The sequence below is a fragment of the Tachypleus tridentatus genome, chromosome 7, assembly GCF_004210375.1.
Source record: "Tachypleus tridentatus isolate NWPU-2018 chromosome 7, ASM421037v1, whole genome shotgun sequence".
Lineage (NCBI taxonomy): Eukaryota > Metazoa > Arthropoda > Merostomata > Xiphosura > Limulidae > Tachypleus > Tachypleus tridentatus.
The window spans coordinates 51,759,894-51,778,424 of NC_134831.1; positions in this window are offsets into that span (position 1 = coordinate 51,759,894).

The window sequence follows — 18,531 nt, forward strand, 5'->3', positions numbered from 1 at the left end:
AACAGTAAAAGGCTTAAGACATTGTTTTTAAAATTATTTTTGTTGGGTTTTAGTTATATAGAAAGCAAGCGTATGAAAAGTAGAAGCCATAGGTTTATTTTAAAGAATGCAAATTAAAATTTTGTTTTCAGTAATTTCCTCTAACAACATGTATGCGGCGCCTATTTACTTTCTCTCTCAGTTAACTACTATTAAACAAAATATGTATTCTTTTGAGACATAAAAAACGTACTCTTCTATCATTTTATGATACAGTTATTAAAAGATGATAAAATTTAAAGAGGCAGGCCTAGTTCTTTAGTTTTTGAATTTACTAATATATTAGCTTCATAATATTTCGTCATTATTTAAATACCATTGACAAACGTGGTATAAATACAACTATTACTTTTACTAAGTTTATTTTTATCTTATCTACTTTTTAACCTTAAAATACTCAGGATATTTTTACTATCATTGTCATTCAAAAGAAACAAAATAGTCTAGAATTGACTTTTCAATCATTATCCTTGTGTACCTTTAAAAACCAAGTTCTCATCCAATCCTCATCTTGCTTATACATGCCTGAAAATTGAAATTGGATGAAGACACGTTATTTTCTATCATCAAAAAATTATTTTTATTTTAGTTATAAGAATAGAAAACCTTAACTAACAAAATCGTTAAGATTATGAATAAGAACATTTATTCCTTATGAGAATGTCAAGAGTTCCGGATTAGTGTTATAATGTTTCTCTCTAGAAACATTTTGAAATATTATACTGAGTCTTTCACAAATAGAATAAACATTAAATTTTCATAAAGTCAGACATAATTATTTTTATTTTTTATAGTGTCAATGACTTAATTGTTAGTACTCGGATATGAACTCGTAATTGAAAGGTTATGAGTTAGAAGCTAGCCCACGACATGTAATTGTGTCCATGAACGAGACACTATCCCAATAGCGTCAATCTACCCAGCTGTAAAATAGGTATCAGCAGTAGCTTTGGGCTTAACCACGACGGACTGGCATCTTATTCAGGAAGGTTGTATTACCATTTTCGTCCATTTGTGCGACAAAAAAAAATGTAAATAAATACCGACCTTATGTGCTTTCCAGACAGAAAATAAATTAACTTAATTGTTTATTTCCTTAGTTTATACATAAAAAAAAGAAGACCGGTTCAGTGAATTATGGCTATTATGCACAAAATACTAAATACAACTCATCGCTACAATTACTAATATAGTCCTAATTGTTTTTAGCCTGTTGCTTGCTATAAAATTGAATGAATCTGAGAAGCAAGACAGTTGTAAAACTGTTTGACAAGATAAACTTTTGTTCAAGCACACCGATGCTGTTCTATTTTAACGCGTTCACAAAAGTTTTATTTGTTTGTTACTACATGCAAAGCTACACAATGGGCTATGTGTCTTATGCCCACTACGATAGTCGACCCTCAAATTTTAGCTTTATAAACGATCCAGCTTATCACTGAACCACTATGAAACAGAGCACAAGCCAGAATTCATTTTACATTTATTTCATCCGCCAAACTATTGGTCACATAAATTTACCTTTTAAAGTTAAAATATACCAGGTGCCTCTCCGCACGTCACTCTTATGGTTAACCGGCTCTCGTGAATATTAACATACTGAGTGTAGAGTCAATAGCAGATCGATCATTCGCTCTAGGCAATAACTAGGTCAGGGATAGGGCTGTACTCTCTAAACCAGATTTCAAATATGTATTTCGGTTTGTTTGAGTCACTAAACTTCATAAAGATATCATATCTACCGTTTATAAATATATTGAGCTTTTTGCATGTAAAAAAAAGGAGAGAAAGAACTATGTTAGATTTCTTACTCCGAAATAAATATTCTCAGAACTATATAATTTTATAGAACATTAAAAATGTTGTTTGTTTGTTAGCAAGTAGCTGGTAGCATTATACTTAAATGTGCAGTATTACTGATACCCAAAATATGTAAATTATGAAAGGTAATTTTTTCGAACCACAGTTCATATCCTGAAATGTGTATTTCTCTGTCTGTTTTCCTGAATTTCTACTTTCCCGTACATTTGAAAATGTTAAACTTATTTTCTGTCTATCCGCAATTAGAATAATTAGTTAACAACCAACAAACTTCTGTACTGGAAAGTTTAAATAACTAATGGTAAAGCTTTTTAGCGTCCAAGGAATATATTTCGTTCATTATAAACCAAATAGTGATCAATATTTCTTTAACTTAGCTTTCTTTGAGGCTGATTCATTTCAAGCAAAGTTTATGAACTGGACTAAAGTCACTAACAAGGCAATCAGTGAGGTTTTAGTAAATATTAATACATACTTATGAACTGTCAGAATATTATTAAAGCTCCTGAGATGCTTAACAAAATGTATTTATAATATTGAAAAATATGTATAAAATGGTTGGCAGTGTTTTGTATACTGGGGATCAGATGTGGAAACTACATACTTTTAAGTATAAAAGTCAATTTAACCCTAAGTAGAGAACTGACTGATTCAAAACAAAACGTTTCATAGTTTAACCTGTGTAAGTGTAAAAGTTGTTTGTTACTAAGATTGGTTTATATTCATAACATGAATGGGATTCATGAAATAACAGAATACTGGTTGTGGCCTGGTAGTTTCTGTCTAAAAAAATTCCATGTGTTCATTGCTTTCATATTGTTTCAAAAACGCACTCTGCAGCTTGGGTTGTGAATGAACTATAAAAGAAACGAGAAAATGCAACTATTCGACACGAAAATAATAGCCTAAGAGTTCGCGATATATGGTAATTATTAGCTCCCTTCCCTCTAGTTTGTACCTTTAAAATTATAAACGGGTATGCTATGTAGGTCTTGTGTACATGTGCATTTTAATTGTAAAGTAAAATAAGTAGGTAATTTAACGATTTTTTTGGTTTGTACTTATAATTATTATGTCCCAAAATGTCAGAGAAATTATGAGAAAGCGTATTAACAAGCTGGAATTTGAGTTATGAAACGAACAACTGCAATATTAAAGTTAAAGCTGCAGATTTCAATTGTATGGATTAATCATTTAATCACACACAAAATATTTCACATGTTATTTGTGTGGTTTCGAATTTCACGCAAAGCCTCATGAGAGCTATCAGCGCTAGCTGTCCCTAATTTAGCAGTGTAAGGCTAGAGGGAAGGCAACTAGTCATCACTACCCACCGCCAACTCTTGGGCTACTCTTTAACCAACGAATACTGGGACTGACCTCACATTATAACACCCCCACGGCTGAAAGGGCCTGCACGCTTGGTGCAACGGAGATTCGAATCTGTGACCCTCAGATTACAAGTCGAGTGCCTTAACAACCTGGCCACGCCAGGCCTTATGTGTTTACGAATGGTTATTCTTTGCATTTACACAGTGACAACAAGAAATGGAGTGATTTTTTTTCTCATATAACAAATGCTGTATTTGGCTGAGTTGTCTTCACCAAAATATTCAAAAAATAAATTGTGTTTTTTCTTCCATTTTCGATGGTTCTTCAACGGTTAAGCAACACATCATTAGACTTAAGACACTAAAAATACCCGTTAAATGGAAGAACACAGATAGCCAGTTTTGTATATTTGTGCTTAATAATACGGTATGACCAGTTGGTTAGGACACTCGACTCGCAATCTGTGGATCGCAGGTGCGAATCCCTGTCACACCAAACATGTTCACCCTTTCAGCCGAGGGGGCGTTATAACGTGACGGTCAATCCCACTAACAGTTGGTAAAAGAGTAGTTCAAGAGTTGGCGATGGGTGGTGATGACTAGCGGCTTTCGTTTTAGTCCTTCACTGCTAAATTAGGGACAACTAGCGCACATAGCTCTCGTTTGCCTTTGCGCGAAATTTAGAATTCAACAAAGAAATCTAATCACCATCTTTACAAATCACGTTTTCTATTCTGTTGAACGTTTCACAACAAACAGAAACCTCATATTACATACCTAGTTGTCTGTATAAACACGTCGACGACGACGGATGAACAGGTTATCACATGCTCTGGGAATAATATTTATAGTTTTATCCTTCTACTCGTTTGATGTACTGTAACGGATTCACTATTATATATTTATTCTACTACCAACATTCGTGCAAATTAAATATATATTTAGAAATGCACGTAACTCATATTGTTAAATGTGTATTGCGTAAGTCATGTCTATTTTCTAAATTTGTAGAAGATTCTAGAGTGTAAGAATCAACTATACTGTATATATATATATATATATATATATATATATAATTGCCTATCACGTTGCATTGGTTATCTTTTGTAAGCTTGAGAGGATAGTACTTCAATATTTCAGTTGGCAACAATACTGGCAATCACTAGAATTAAATACACACATAGTACATTCATATTGTTATAGTTCGTTTAACGGTTAGCTAGCACCTACTTCACTACAACGATATCAATTCGAAATTCATTCGCTCATCGTAAACCGTTGATAAAATATTTACTTCCAGACCAGATGGATGACTGAATATTGTTTGTAAGTCTGTCAAACTTTTGTACATAATCATTATTTGCAATAACCGTTATTATAAATTGTATTGTTCTTTGTATTATTAAAAAATATATGTGATAACAAAAAAACATGTGTATCAATCTTGTTGGCAAGTGTCATAAATTTTATACATACCGATACTGAATTAATTGCTAAATTAAAGTTAAATTTCCGGCTCTTTGAAATCGTAGTACGGAGACTCGTCTGATATACATAACAATACGAACCATAATAAATTGGACATACGACATACAGGTGTGTATATTAGTAGTTTTGAGAGATTAACAGTTAAAATAACAAAACATTTTAATATTTTTATGCAAACCCAACACCAATCATCCTTGATATCGTTTCAGTTAAGGATCATCTAGTTCCGATGCAAATATTTCACGGACTAATTCATAAATTATTAACTATTTAAAGTAGTTTTATATTACATTGTAAAGCAAAATATTTCAGTATCTAAAATGTAAAACATTTTTTTTCAACTATCTTTCAAACTACCAGCCATTTCTCTGTAAACCGCACTGGTTCATAACCGAAAAGACTAGATGATAACAAATACTACGGGATATTATTATCTAATGGCAATACATTCCTAGTGGCCCGGCATGGCCAGGTGGGTTAAAGCGTTTGACTCGTAATCTGAGGGTTGCTGGTTCGAATCCCCGTCCCATCAAACATGCTCACCCTTTCAGCCGTGGGGGCATTATAATGTGAGGGTAAATCCTTCTAGTCGTTGGTAAAAGAGTAGCCTAAGTGTTGGCGGCGAGTAGTCTTACATTGCTAAATTAGGGACGGCTATCGCAGATAACTCTCGTGAAGCTTTGCGCGAAATTCAAAACATACATTCCTAATCTAGGTATCACTTTACCGCCATCTGATGAGTAGTTCCGAAGCTATTTAAATAACATTTCCTGTTTTAGAAAATTTATAAAAGTGTATGTGTTGATATATATATATAGCATTCAAATTATTTTGAATTATTACTAATTCACATGACTATTTTAAAGTCCGCTCTCTTAAGACAGTCGCAAATATCCATAAATCCAAAATCTACAGTGTGTTATTTACGTATGCTAGTATATACATAGAGTTCCTCATTGCTAAAGCAGGAAAATGCTTATATTTCAGTGCAACTCTGCATTTTTTCTGAGGCAAACAAAAAAAAATTAATGTAATATCTTTGGGAGAGAAAAGAAAAATAGTGCAACTTGGGAAACATGGACTAAGTGAGAATATACGGACACAAAGACTGGTGGCATAAACAATAATATGTAACATAATCGAAAAGGAAAAGTCCAGAAAAGTGACACAAGTTTCATTTATGACATATATTTTAGCTGTTGCAGACGAGTATTCATTCTACTCCGAGTACCATTTTACTTCTTATGGTGAAACGGTCGCCGAGAAACCTTCATCTTTGTTCAATATAGTCAGCTTAGTAAAAGTTCGGAGGAGGCAGTATTATGCCTTTGACATGACGGACTTGCAAAAGAACATTTCGCAATGGAAATTACACCAGAGGCCTATTGTCAAGATTAGTGGGTGTCGTATACAGTATGATCCGACGTAGTGACGTGGACTGTAACGAAGTGGTGAGGCTCCGAAATCGTTTTAACCAGGTTTGGTTTGGTTTTTGGAATTTCGCACAAAGCTACTCCAGGGCTATCTGTGCTAGCCGTCCCTAATTTAGCAGTGTAAGACTAGAGGGAAGGCAGCTAGTCATCACCACTCACCGCCAACTCTTGGGCTACTCTTTTACCAACCAATAGTGGGATTGACCGTCACATTATAACGCCCCCACGGCTGGGAGGGCGAGCATGTTTGGCGCGACAGGATGGCGAACACGCGACCCTCAGATTAGGAGTCGCACGCCTTAACACGCTAGGCCATGCCAACCGACCAATATCTGCATTCCTTTATTAAGTCATGTTGCCTTTTTTAATGTTTTAATTCTATGTCCTTCAGTGGTAGGTTTGAAAGAATACTCAAGTAAACACATTTTTATATCATATTAAACAGTTATATATAGCTACTGAGAGCATTTTAAAGTTGTTGTTTTTCTGAACAGCCTTTATGTTCTGAAAACTAAACGATCAACATTTTCATTCCAGGGAATTCTATTGACATGGCTGAACTATTGTACCTTGTGTGAAAGAAAAAAACTTAAAAAGCACAGTATGGGTTACTAATTAACACTCAAGCATGGATAAACGTCGGAATTTTTATGTATTAAAGGTACTGAATTTCATATATTACATGTATTTATGTTACATTAAAGTGGCTTTCTCACTATTTAGCACTTGATGGTATATATATATATATATGTATAATCTTATTTGTACACACATATTTATATTTGTATGTGTATTGGCTTGGTGGAGTATATTACATTTAGTGATAAAAGGTACTCTAACTTAGAAAAATATACAACTTAATATAACACTAAGCTTAACAATAAAACAATTAAGGGATCAGCGGATTATGTATTTGTTTGTTTGTTTTGAATTTCGCGCAAAGCTACACGAGGGCTATCTGTTCTAGCCTTACCCAATTTAGCAGTGTCAGACTAAAGGGAAGGCAGCTAGTCATCACCACCCATTACCAACTCCTAGGCTACTCTTTTACCAACGAATAGTGGGGCGGATCTTGTATTATAATAGCTAAGAACAGGTAAAGCTGTTTCCAAAAATAATTTAACTGTTATTCTCGTTTCAATATTATGCTGAAATATTATAAATTCAGTTATCATTTCACTGATTCCTCCAGTGTTGTTTTCTTATAGCAAAGCAACCTTGATCTATCTGCTGAGTCCACCGAAGGGAATCGAACAGCTGATTTTAGCGTTGTAAATCCGTAGACTTTCTCCAGTCTAGCAAATACTTTGATAATACAATTTGTAAAATAATTTAGAGCTTATAATTTGTATGCTAAAGTATCATTGATTTATACAGCTGCAAAAAATTAGATAAAATAATTATATTTACTTATTGCACGTAACCATAAAAAAAAAATAATTTCAACATGTGGAAAAGAAAAACCTCAACCAAATCGTTAATTTCTGACACATAAATGTATACGGTTATTTATATTGCCATCTGTTGATGGATTATTAAACTAACTCTTACACAGTATATCTAATAACATTTTAAGTTAAAACTTTATAGGATGTTTAATCATTGATATATCGACTTTGAAAAACGTCTGCGTACGTTATTTCTAAAGAGATTAGTGATTAAATGAGTTTCTGATTAGAAAGACAAGTTCATTAAAGGGTTAAACTCTTAAGACTCAAGTAATGTGCAGAATTTCTGAACTTAATGTTCGTAAAAAGAGTAAGTCATCTCCTTCTGAAACTGAGTTGGATTTATTTTGACTTTAAAAAAATAAACAAGTACCAGTTTTAATAAATTCATTATTCCAACACTCCATACTGAATGATCTTTCTGTTAGCAAAAACCGTAATTTTGGACATTGTTTGATTTGTTGTTCAATTTCACACAAAGCTACTCGTGAACTATGTGCGCTTGACCGTCCCTAATTTTGAAGTGGTAAACTGAAAGGAAGCTGTTAGTTAACAAAATCCACCGTAAGATCTTTGGCTGCTCTCTTACTAAGTAATTGTGGGTTTGACCCTCACTTGTAATGTTCACATGGCTGAACGAGTAATCGTAATCAGCGACAGACTTCGACATCTCACGACTCATGTACAGCGAGTCACGGATCACAAGTACCAGACTTATCTCGAAGAATCACTAAGGGCTGAGAATATAACACTTAATCTTTAAAATCTGAAATAAAGGCCAACTATCACGAAACTTAAATCTTTATAAACATGCCTTGGATAACACAACTTTTATTAAAAACTGTAGTGGTAGTTGAAAATAAAACTATTTATTAAAGTAAAGTTATTAAAATAAATAATACTAAATTTCATTTGCATTTAAAAATATCAAGCATTACATTATTTGTAGTAGCTTATTTAAGTTTGGAATTACATATTTTATAAGTTGCTTTGATACAACTTACACGCTGATGTGTTTGACAGACAGTCAATTTATACAATGAAACATGATTAGTCAACACCATACAGTCGGTTTATATCATTAAACATGATTAGTCAACACCAGACAGATGATTTAGATAATGGAATATGATTAGTCAATATCTATTTTCCAAAGTTTAGGATATTTACTTTTGACATCAAATCGCATAAAATATGATCAATTTTTAAATAAACAATTTGAAAACGAGACAAGTAAGCAGTTCTTATATTTTTATGAATTTTTTAAACAAAACTTTCTACGATAATTTAGTTCTAGTATTTGGTTTCATTCCACTAACAAAATGTGTAACTTAAGTTATTTGCTTATTGGCCACTTACTTATATACGTCTTTGTGCAATTTTATTACATATCATATCAATTCTTATTTAAAATTTAACAAGTATAAATGTAACAATATTTATAAAATTAAAGCTTTTGAAACAATTGGTTTAAGCTTGATTATTCTTTGTAAGTTTTGATATTACAAGATCAGAGAACTCTTTATTTTTATAACCCTTATACATGGTGTTGTTTCACACAGTTTTAAACTATCACAAATTAGTAACGTAAGAGTTCGGTGTTAAGATATTTGCCTATTATTATTTTACCTTTAGAAAGATGGAAATATTACTTTACTTCGTTGTTTTCGAAATTACTTATAACTATCAGTTGGCTGTTTATCTACCTTACACAATGTTTTAATTAGATCAATCCTCCTAAAGGACTAACAGTATGTCTAGTCTACTGACTTATACAGCTAGAAACCGGTTTTAAAACCCGTGGTGGGTAGCGAATAGACTGTCCGTTGTGTAGCTTTGTGATTGACTCTAAACAACAACTATTTAGTAATTTTATTACAAATTATTCTGAGTGAAACATGTAGTATATTACTTTAGATTTGTTCGGTTATCAAACCGCTAAACACCGAAGATATCGAATTAGTTAACCACCTCTAGATATAGAATGATTACAGAATAATGAATAGTTCAGAAATATCAATTAGTAGCATCAGTACTGCATATCCGTGATATTCTATATAAATGTATGTTCACTGGGATGAAGAAATACAGTTCAAACTTCCTTACAAGTGATATGTGTCAATTAGTTGTTGATCCTTATTTCATATTGTACAGTGTATGAATATCGGATTTTTATTCAAAGACATTTTAGATTTAAACTTTAAACTTACATGGTTGTTAAACTCATACACGTCTGTTTGAAGACTTGCAGTGAAATGTAAAGTTGTGGTATTTTCAGGTCTGAATGGGTTCCGTTAGTGAGACAAAACAGATCACTAGAATATCAGGATATTTAGTCGAAATATTTACCTACGTTTGCATGAAAGAAAAAACCGGACCCAATTGCACAAAAACACAATGAATGTTTTTTATTGAAATGCAACACATTGTATATGTTTGTTTGATACGACAAATGATCACTTTTAGTAGATCAAAATAATTTTCTCTCTAGGCTCTATTGATTGAAATTTATTTCTAGTTAATAAATATACGAAATGAAAAATAAATTCTTTACGGAATATTTATACCGATAATCAATAATTTTACATTGCAAGAAAAAATATGTTTCAACATACAATGATTATTATGATACAAAGTCGTTTGTTTGTTTGTTTTTTGCACAAAGCTACACAAGCTATCTGTGTTGTATCCACAACGAGTGTCAGAACCTGATTTTAAGCGTTATAACCAACAGACTGTCTACAATCCCACTGTAGACGTAGGGTTAACATATTATATACCTTATTTCACAAATATTCGAGTTTCGAACACAAACAAATTCCAAAAGTAAAAGTTGTTGTTGTTTTGTTGTTCTGAATTAAGCACAAAACTATACAATAGGCTATCTGTGCTCTGCCCACCACGGGTATCGAAACCTGGTTTTTAGCGTAGTAAGTTCGCAGGCATACCGCTGAGCCACTGGGGGGCAAAAGTAAAAGAATAAATTCACTGATCATATAACAATGATTAAACAACATAAAACTGTAGCATCACAAGTATAATCTTAAATAGCAACTTAACAGTAGTTATATAATCCCAACAGAAAATAAACTTTTTATCATTGTCAAATCAACTCCAATTTTGAAACATTTATATAGCTACTTTAAATAAAATACAAAAAAGATTGCAAAATATACAATAACAATTTCTTAATAACTGATAAAAAGTGCACACAGAAAGAGAAGGAATGAAATAAACCCTTTATAAAAATTTAAAAAACGAAACATAATATTATATTAAATAAAACTAAAACTTACAACATTTGAAATGCACAGTGAATTATGTCTCGAATAATATGTATGTTTATAAATAAACAAATAATAAATTAACAAAAATGCCTATAACTTAAAACACTGAAATGCAAGTATAATTTACATAGTATTTGCATCAGAAATGCAAGTATAATTTACATAGTATTTGCATCAAAACGCAAAATATGCACTTATCCCTCACCTCAACTCTATCAGCAGACTCTTTAAACCAACAATTGACTGATGATTGGCTATGGAAGTGGTATGGATACCATATGAGCATTGAAAGAAGGTTTTCTTGTTCTGAGCCAGCTGAACAAGTGGCTGACAAACCCTATCTTCAAAGAAGGATGGTGGAGAATTTCTCCAAAGTAACAAGTTTTCCTCTCAGTTAAATGCATTAAAGGTCTCGTTTCAGTTTATGGTCACCTCCTGACGATGTTGTTTAAGCATAAGATTCTATTGCAAAGTGAGTTGTATGGTAAGTATTGTAAATTGGGTTGCTGTTAAATCAATTTTTGGATGCCTTTGTACTAACTTACAGGGCATCTTCAACAGCATTTGATTAATTACTGTAGAGATGGGGTCCCTCATATTCTCTTTGACTATTCTGAATAAGCTGTTCTTGTTGGGGTACCAGACTAGTTGTCATGACATGAGTTATCACCCTGATAGTCTGGTAGTGGTGGTCAGCATTCTTCTTTGATGCAATACAGTCTCATTCCCACAGCTTTAAAATACTGCCCTGGAGCCTATTCTCAGGAAATTTTCAACTTTATGAATGCTTGTACATGGTCTTAGGAGGTATTGGTCCTACCTGAGATGGCTGCATAATTGGTGGTGTTTTCTAAATGCTCTCAGTTATCCATCAGTGGAACACATAATAGTCAGTTCTCAGTGTTGTGAACAATGACTTGATTCCTTTCTTGCTAGAGTTGGAGTACATGTAGAGACCAATCTAACCTTTTGAACCACCTGTAGGCTAGGTTCTGCGAGTTGGGTATGTCTGATGACTTCTTAGATGCTGATGTCAATGTGTCCAAAGCTGGCTTTGTGTCAGTTATCTAGTCTACAGTTGATAGATGATGCTGAACTCTGGAAGACTTTAGGACTATCCCATCAATGAACACAGTGAAATAGCTTATATTAGATGTATCACTTTGGAATGTAACTACATTCATGAGCTCTAACATGTCGAATATTAGGCTAAGAACCAAGTGTGAGTAACACTTTGGTTCTCTAAATCTAGATACTTTAAAATTTTGAAGTCTTTGAGGCAACTAGTTGTGACACAGACTAAGACCCATGGCTCAGAGATTGCTAACAATGGTACATCACATCTTTCTACACTCATAACTATTCATACGTGTGCTATGGGTTATTTGAGTCCTCAATATGAGGTGTTTGATCTTACCATGCTACACGGTGAGGAGTGTTCATGCTAACTCTTGGTTTCAAGGTACTATTCTTGCAGCTCCTGGTGTGTTATTTGTAGCATTCATCTATTAGTGGTATATCCTACTGTATGAATGTTCAGTGCTAGGTCAGGAATTGTTTTAACTTCTACACAGTGTCTAATGTCAGGACATTTGATACCGTATGATAAGATAATTCTTCAACGTTTCCATGTTGCAGTTCCATAAAATGTGGTAGGAGTAGATCATACTTCTGTCGCATTTATATCTAATATGCAGTCGTTTTTTCATATTTCAGAAGTCATAAACCATTTTAATGATGTGTGATCTACCAGAATAGTGAGCTATTTGTAAAACAAGTAGTGTAAACTGTGTTTTATGAGGAAAACACTGCAAATTCTTCTTTCTACAGCATCTATAGTTAAGAACCACGAGCACATGACTTGCATATGTGATTGTATTTTTCATATCCATCATGCAACTGCAATAACACTGCTATGGCAGTGGTCAGTTATAAATTCTTTTGTTAACCTGAAGAATACCTAAGATCGAAACGTTGTTCTGTACTTTATTTTAATTAAAGTTTTAATACCCATATCAGTCGTCTTGAGAATATTATTTTACTTCATGTGGGTTTCTTGTCATCACGAAGAACTTGAAAATACTTTCTTATTTTCTAACAGTTATTACTGGAGACTATAAAGCACTTTCTGAAGGCCTTACGATTCCATCCTTTAACAACCGCGTGGAGTTGGGCAATTGTTGTCTGAGCATTAATACTTTGTTTCTAACACATGAAAGGTTGCTGATTGATAACTGAGTAAATAATGCAGACTCAGTGAAGTGACAGCAACTTGAAGAATTACTTGCTGAATTAGTTGATTTATTCGTGACTCAGATGACCAATTGTTTCAAACACAACTGTAACATAATTTACTTACTCTTCACTCCCATGTTGATAACCATTCTGGCAGAAAAATCAACAATATGTAATCCTTCCAAGGGCAGATAAATAATGAAGATAATGTTAGTTGCTCTTTTGGACAGGTGAAGTACATTACATGGCATGTATAACTGTTTCACACAGCACTAATTCACCAAGCTTCATCAGCAGTAAACCATGATACACCATTTGTGTATATGGAGGTACTGTTTCTTCCTGTTTCCCATATACTCATGCATTCCACTGTTACTAAATCCGGTATGATCAACATTGGATAACTTCCACTGAATATCGGTTTGTCAGTTTCACATGGAGAAGTGACTGATAAGCTTCACTATACGTTTATTCCAAGGATACCAAAACTAGAACTGAGATTAATAACTATTATTTTCATTCTATGAGTTACTTCTATGATTATTCAGAGATTCATTTCTCCATTTACGTCTACTTTATCTCCATTAGTTATAATAAGGCTTTCGCCAACTCGCTGAAGTTGTGGTTTTGTTCAGAGTGCTCGATATACTTGGAAATCTAACAGTACTCTGGCCATTCCTATGTCAGCTAGAACGCCTCTGTCGCCTTTGTACTCTTTTTAAGCACATACTTAGATCTGCAAAGCCTCGAATGAGCGAGGTTGTTCACAAAAATATTAATTGATCCATCTGATGACTTTTAACAAATTGGCGACCACGCCCATGTTGGGTTTAATTAGTTTTGTGGAGCTGTAGATGTAGTGTTTGATGTTTATTGTTCACTTTCCTATATTAACTGAGCTTTGGGTTGAAATTAATAGTTTTTTTATATAACTTACTACTCACCTATGCCTAAATAGTTCACTTGAAATTTAACAAATACTTCACATGCAAAGAAATTGTTTTGCTCCTCTTTTCCAAAATAAATTTCAAGTTGAGCCATATTTGGCAATGCATGTGATGTGAAAACCGTAAGAGAACCATAATAGCTCCGCCAAGCGTGATTGAATTACGGTACTTAGGCGAATGGATGGTTAGTTAACCTTCAGTTGAGCTTAAACTTGGTGCAATGCGGTGTTCTAGGTGAAACAGTCTGTTTAAGTTACAATCATTTCATGTTAATGCAGGCTCATCTCTCTCTTTAACCATGATTAAGTTATCACGTTTTCGTTTTTCATGGCATAAGCTGTCTTGATATGGGTGAGAATATTTCTACATCTAGGTAGTACTTTATCATCTCACTGGATAATCCTTTCACAAAAGTGTTTACAAGAGAATCCTCGTGTCCCACTAAAGCCATTGCAGGGCAGTCTTTACTGTGCAAGCTGTGTAGATTGTCCATGTAGGTGGTCAAGCTTTTCCAAGCCTTGAACTTAGCCTAATGGATTATTCAATTTTTCATCAAGTTGAGCCTTTGATGTACATTATAATTACTATCTTGTTGTCTTTAGTGCTGAATGTAGTCTATTTAGTTGAATCATCACATACAATATTGGGTTTGTGTGAACAGTCCTGGTGATATTTCAAGAAGCTACTTGACCTGAAACTTTTCGTGAAACAGGCTTCGTCTTCCTTTGTTGCCGACTTAATCACAGTGTTTTGCTTATAAGGACCCGAATTATGGCCAAACATTTGTGACTTAAATTACTTCAACAATGGACATAAAGCTGGCAGGCATTGGCTGGGGTTTTAATTTTCGTAAGAAAAGTCAGTCCCTTCCGACAAGATGGCAGTGCAGTGAGTTACTCTTGGAAGTTTATTTTTCAATCTGCATGTCTTCAGGCTGTTCTGTGATCCATGCTCCTCCTGACATTCGAGCTTAAAGAGTCTCATTAATGATCTATGATTTTTTGCATTTGTCATTTGATACCTGCTGTGTTTTAGTCGAAACAATAGCTCCTTTTGAAACTCTTTGTTTACCAATGATACCCCATTCTCAAGTAACTCTGAACAGAACTGAACTGGAATTGAATTACTCTGGTTCAAACAACTTAAGCTTCATACAGACCACCCATTCAGTTTTAAACCTGCCAGATGCCACATCATTGTTGGAACATCCAACTTTCCATTTTTCCCTCACACTAAGACTAATATTTAGGATGAAAGCAAGATCAGTCATTCTGGATACATCAGCTGTTGGTGGTTTTCCTTCATGAGTAATTAATTGTAACAAAAGAGAAATCATAGACTTTTACAACACTAGCTTAAGTCCTACACACAGAAGAGGACTTCTCCTACACTGAACAAATCCCTCAGCCAGATACATCTCTTTAATGGCCTCCGTTATTCCTTTCAGTTATCAACAATGTCATATTATCAAGAACAAGGCCTTTTAAAATCTAACAGTTCAACAGAAGTAATAAAAGACAATGCATCTGTAAGAAGAAAACAGAAAAATCTGCAATAATATATCACGTGATCATGACACTAACTTTTTTCCTTCCTATCTACCTGTCGTATTTTCGGATTCAAATGATTTTCTTTGACGAAAAAAAGATATGTCTGCAGAATAACTGAAGATCGACCAAGATATTTAATTCAAAGTATTACCAAGTTCATTAAAAACTGGGTTTGTGAGATAGAAATAAAGACACAAAACCAAACAGTGTTCATGCTTAACACAGTAGAAGGTCATTTTTTACTGGATGTAAACTACTTCCTTTTTAGATTCTCTTTGTTGAAATCGTTTTTAAGACTAACTAAACCTGACTTTAATTGAAATTATTAATGGCAGACGATTTGTCCAGAGTGTGTAGCGTTACCTATAGTATGGTCATGGCCCAGCATGGCCAGGTGGTTAAGGCACTCGACTCGTAATCTGAGGGTCGCGGGTTCGAATCCCCGTTGCACCAAACATGCTCGTCCTTTCAGCTGTGGGGACGTTATAATCCCACTATTTGTAGATAAAAGAGTAGCCTAATACTTGGCGGTGAGTGGTGATGACTAGCTTTCTTCCCTCTAGACTTACATTGCTAAATTAGGGACGGCTAGCGCAGATAACCCTCCTGTAGCTTTGCGCGAAATTCAAAACGAAACAAATCTACTCTACATAATTTAGATAAAGTTTTTAGTTATTATGTCTAACACTTCTAAATTAGAGACGGCTAGCACAGATAGCCCTCGTGTAGCTTTGCACATAATTAAAAAACAAACAAACAAACTGTATGGTCATTCTAATTACACAACATGTAACCATGAAATATCGTATAATTGACTACTAGAGAATATTTCTATAATTTTTATACATAAGATGGAACTTATGTAGACAAGGTATTATTTGGGAAAGATACACAAAAATAGGTAACAAGAGTGGTAGTAACTTAATGATTTTCCTAACCATGTGCACACACATGTGGATAACTTAAAATTTTTGAACAATTTCATATCAAAACAAAGAAATAGAGTAAGCATGTTATGCTTGCATACCAAATACTACAAGGAACGAAGTATGCAAACTCTCTTGGATACATAGTAGCTACAGGTAAATTAAATTTATAAGAAATAAATATATTATATATTCTAATGTCTGCTATGTCTGCTATATCCTAATATGTAACTTTATTGGCTGTTATATCTTACTATATTACTTTAATATGTTTTATATTTTAACAAGATGCTTGAATGACTGTTCCATCCTAATATTTCACTTATATGGTTATCGTGTGGTGTTTGTTAACATGGTACTTTAATGGCTGCTGTATCTTAGGATGTTATTTTAATGGCCGTTGGACTTTAATATTTTACTAAATGGGTTCTGTATAATGTATGCTAATGTACCTTAATACAATATTTTAATAGTTGTTACGCCTTGATATTTTACTTAATGGGTGTGTGTGTGTTCCTTATAGCAAAGCCACAGTGGGCCATCTGCTGAGTCCACCGAAGGGAATCGAGCCCCTGATTTTAGCGTTGTAAACCCGTAGACTTAGTACTTAATGGGTTCTGTATAACGTGTGCTAAATGTATCTTAATACATTTTTTTAATGGCTGTTGTACCTTAATGTTTTGCTTAATGAATTGTGTATAATGTATGCTAATGTGTCTCAATTCATTATTTAAATGGCTGTTGTATCTTAACATGTTGTTTTCGTTCCTATTATACATTAATATTATACTATAATGGTTGTTGTAACCTAATACGTTATCTTAATGGCTTTTAGTGCTATTATTTTAAAAATTATGAAATTAAGTTTGTTTTTTTTTACATTTGTTTATATACACTGGTTAACTGAATATTTCGGATACAAGATTTTCGTTTTAGTTATGTTAATGAATTTTAATGGTTTGAAATTGTCTACAAACTATGTTATGAGTCTTCTTATGCAGATAAATGTACACTCTTAAAACAATATAATGACATGTTTTCTCATTTAATCTAGTAGAGATAAATAAAGTTTTATTTGTTTTCAGATCTACATTATTGGTTGAGCTGAAGGAAAGTTTCATCGATTAGCATCACTTTATTTTAAAGTTGGAAAGACATGTGCATCGGTCTCTATTGCCAAAGTCTAGTATTACACGAGCCTGTTATTTTGACAGTGCGTGTAGCATGTATATTCCTATCACAAAAAGAACATACTGTTTGGTAAAAAGAGAAAGTCCTATGGAATACAGCAATATTTTATACTAGACCAATATTTTCATTAGGGGTAAATAAACATTGAAAAAAGCATCGCAGATTAGTTATTTCGTTAAAGTTATGTATGTTGATTTAGCTTAACTTCAAAAATATAGTACTAACACGATAAATAGTTCCAACTCGTTGGAGATACAGCTAGGAGAAATGCAAGAAATTCTGTAGGTATTAAAATTAGTTTGTGACAACAGATGGCAGGATATGTATACCTTACATAAGTTATTTGAAACATTTCAAATATTTCATTTGAGACTCATGATTTTTACAGATGATAAAACATTCCATGGCTGATTAATTCTGGTTATATAGATATAAATATTTAATTTTGAAATGCTAAAATATCATCATCTTAAATTTAGGCATTACAAATGTTACGAAAGTTTTTGTTTGTTTTTAATTTCGCACAAAGCAACTCGAGGGCTATTCGTTCTTAATTTAGCAGTTTAAGTGTAGAGGGAAAGCAACTGGTCATCACCACCCATCACCAACTCTTGGGCTACTCTTTTACCACCAAATAATGGGATTGACCTTCGCTTTATAACGTCCCACGGCTGAAAAGGCGAGCATTTTTGGTGCGATGGGGATTTGAACCCGCAACCCTCAGATTACGAGTCGAATGCCTTAAGCCACCTGGCCATGCCGGGCCGATTGAGAAAGATATTACAATGTATTAAAATATATTTGACACATAAGATTGAAATATATTCTTAAGAAA